At 33.0% G+C, this 3,864-nt stretch overlaps 1 pseudogene across 1 annotated transcript; it reads right to left on the bottom strand.

Annotated features, from left to right (window-relative positions):
- Window positions 1–247: 247 nt before the first annotated feature.
- Window positions 248–914, bottom strand: LOC309653394 (toll-like receptor 8 pseudogene; annotated as a pseudogene). Its single transcript has one exon. The product of its transcript is annotated as a toll-like receptor 8 pseudogene (transcript).
- Between the last annotated feature and the right edge of the window lie 2,950 nt (window positions 915–3,864).

The raw sequence follows: 3,864 nt of genomic DNA, 5'->3' as shown, positions 1-3,864 counted from the left end.
TCTTAAGTGCAAAACCTGGAGAGACAAAAGCTAAGAGAAGTTTTTTGAAATATTCATATATTTCCATCCTTATATAGTTCAAAGATAATTTAAGTGTTTCTAAGGCAGGTAGTCTCATTAAAAACGGCCCAGAGCTATTTCTTGCCACAAAAAAGTTGAATTCCAGATTCAACACTTTCAGAAGAGGCTTATTGTCAAACTAGGTTGTAGGAATTTCCAAAACAACGTGTTAAGTAGTGAAGTTGGGTCAGGGTTTAAACATAAAAAGATGGACCAGGGTTTGAAAGCCACGAAGATGTATATGAATTGAAGATCCTCCTTCACAAGGAACATGGAAATGGTACATTGAAACACCTGGACAGTTCCCACGTAAATCTAGTACTCTTCAATTTCTCAATCCTTCGAAGTCTTCTTGACTGATGTTTTAGATCTTTTTTTGGTAAGACAAAATTCACTTAAGGAGTTTGGCAGGTTTGATGGCATGTAGAAAGTGTATTGAAAGAGATTAATAGTGTCATCAAATTTGTAAGCTTTTCAAATGTTTCACCTTCCACTTTACACACATTGCCAAAATAGCAGTTCCACCCCAAACAGAAACTTTCCAAGTTCATAAATCCCAAAGCATTGTTTTTAGTTCAACAGATTATATCGTTTTGAATTAGACTAAGTTTTCTCAAAGACCCTGGCAAACCAGTGTAGTTTTTTGTATTACTGGTTAGGTTAAGGAATACTCCATCTGTAATACCATGCTGTTTTTATCTGTATCATGTAGAATTATTTTCATTCCGGTGTTATAGATTGACATTTTTGTTTTGATTTGTTTTACTAAGATTCTGCAGCCCTTGAAATGATTCATTCATTATGTATGTAATGAAATTATCAGACATATCTAGTTCTGTTACATGTTGGCCCATTCTTTGGGAAGATTCTTGCAGTTGACATTGTTGCACTCTCAATAATAGAGAGTTTTTTGTTTATAATTGAAAGGATAGCTTTTAGAACAATTTGCTTCAGCAAAGAATTCACATAAACCAGAGATTACCAGAAAAAGGCAGAAGCAAAGACTGAAGGGTCATGTTTTCCTAAGGAAAATAAAAATGGAAGAACATGATTGATGTAGCAATATTCCACAGACATTATGTGATTAAATTAGTGTTTTACCATATTTTGTGTGACTTTTGCATTGTGAATTCTTTTAACAATTAAATCACATCATCTTACTTTCAGAATGATTTTAATTTTAATTTTTCACTATGTTCAGCTTACTGGTCCTAAAAGAAGTTGAAGATGAAACTATCCGAGATTATGATGGAAAGCCTTGGAATTACTTGTAGGGGCATTAATCAAGATGCCCCACATCAGAAATGAACCTGAGGCTCAATTATGACTGTGGCTCATACTAGATTGCTAATATAGCAAGTGCTGTATTTAGAGCATCAACCTACTGCTGTAACTCCTGATGAAATTTGATTAGTCCCCAAGGAGAGTTCACATCTTGCTTGTATTATAGTAGTATCCAAGATTTCCAAGCCAGAGTAATTTTCAGCTTATCTACAAAATTGTACTAATCAGGGTTCTCCTGGGAAACAGACCCCAAAAAATGTGTGTATGTACATAGAAAGAGACTTATTTTAAGAAATTGTCTCACATGATGGTGGAGGCTGAGTGAGAGGAAATTTGATGGAGGAGGCCAGCAGACTGGGGACTCAGGAAAGAATGCAATTCAAGTCCAGTAGTAGTCTGCTGAAGAAGCCAAAAGAACAATTCTGCAGTATAAGTCTAAAGGCCATATGTTGGAAAACTTCTGCTTGAGGGAGGTCAAACTTTAATTCTATTCAAGCCTTCAACTAATTTGATGAGGCCCACTCATACAGAAGACAATCTGCTTCACTCAAAGTCCACAGATTTAAATGTAAATCTCATCCAGAAACAGTGTCACAGAAATATCAAGATAATGTTTTACCAAGTATCTGGGTATTGAGGGCCAACCAAGTGTACACATAAAAATAACTATCTTTTCTCCCATAATATAACATAATCACAGGGGTCATATTGGAGAAAATGTCATTGGGGGTAATCTTAAAAATTTTCCTTCCACACAGGGTAAAGTGGGGTCTTCTTTTAGTAAAAGTTAGACATTGAGCAGCAGCACCTACATAGTGCTATATTTGAAAATAATAGAAGTAACTGAAAATACCTGGAAGTTTTGTTCCACTATAATATTCATGTCATAAGAAGCTGGCTTTTCTTTTCATTCTTAAAAATTGGGCAAAATTATTAATCCTTTGAATAATTAACAATTGAATAAATATTTTTATAACATAGCAAGGTTATGACAGTGACTATTAGTTCACTAACCCTAAATTTTAGGAAAATTTAAAAAGAAGGTATTTACCTGGTTTGGCAACAGTGAGGCTGTGAATTGAGCTTTACTGAAAAATCTAGTTTAGTAAATGTTTGTTAATAGAACCAATGACATAAAATTTTGAGAGTTCTTTTCACCATAAACCTCGGTGAAACCAATTATATTGATCTGTTTATTATGTCATATAATTATTAAAAGTAATAAGTTTAACTTTCTACTTATAAAGGAATAGTCACAGAAAGTGAGACACTCTACTAAATGTTAAAGAGAATGCATTAAAATATAAAACAGCATATCTTACCTATAGAAGTTAAAAATTTTAGCCAACATATTTGTATTAATTGCAATCTTTGCAGGATAAAGGACATGAATAGTAGTAGTCATTCCACAAACAATTTTTAAAGTTCTGTCTACATTTGAAGTTCTCTTTTTTTGGTATATAGAATTTTAAACTGAGGTTGCATTGTATAATGGTTTTGGTTAGAAATAGGATTTGGAATCAGACATACTGGCTCAAATTCCAGTTCTGCAATGCATTATGCACCTGAAAGATACTTACTGAGTTTGTTTCTTTACCTGAACATGTAGATAATTATAGAAACTCCTCTGTTGCTGAGTGTCAAACTGAATGAGTAAATGTTTATGAAGCACTAACACAGAATCTGGCACCAGTTTTTAGTATTAACATAAGCAGCCCACTTTCCAGTCAAAATAGACACAGGAGAATATGATATCTATTACTGCAGAAAGATAGAAAAAGTTTTGTGAGATATAACAATGACTGACCCTAAAAAATGGAGATCTATGAATTGTTTAACAAAGAATTTAGAGTAATCTTAGTTTTGTGAACAACAAAAAACACATAGACAACTAAATAAATAAAGAAAACAATACATGAACAAAACAAGAAGTTCAACAAAGAAGTGGAACCATAAAATAAAAACAAACAAACATCTTTCGCCTGAAGAAAACAATGAATTAATTGAAGAATGCAGTAGAAAACTTGAAGAAAAGACTTAACTAGCATGAAAAAAGAATCAGTGATCTAGTAGGTAATCATTTGAAATTGTCCAGCCAGAGGAATAAAAAAAGAGAAAAAAAAAAAGAAAAAGAGTGAAGAAAGCCTATGGGACTTGTGAGACACCATTAAAAGAAACAATATATACATTATGGAAATCCTAGAAGGAGAAGAGAAAGAGAAAAAGATAGAAAGTATATTTAAGACAATAATGGCTGGAAACTTCCCAAAGCTGGGGAGAGAAGTGGACATCAATATTTATGAAGTGCTTCCCCCAAAAGGGAGGAATACATTTTAATTAAATTGTAAGTCAAATACAAAGAGAGAGTTTTCAAAACAGCAAGAGAAAAGTGACATTACATACACAAATTAACCTTCATTAGACTATAGGCTGATTTCTCAACAGAAACTTTTCAGGCCATGAAAGAATGGAATGCTATATTCAAAATATTGAAAGAAAAGTACTATCAACCAAGAGTAC

The sequence above is a fragment of the Balaenoptera physalus genome (genome assembly GCF_965194825.1).
Source record: "Balaenoptera physalus genome assembly, chromosome: Y".
NCBI lineage: Eukaryota > Metazoa > Chordata > Mammalia > Artiodactyla > Balaenopteridae > Balaenoptera > Balaenoptera physalus.
The sequence above is the reverse complement of the archived record's forward strand: the minus strand, read 5'-3'. Positions and strand labels throughout refer to the sequence as shown.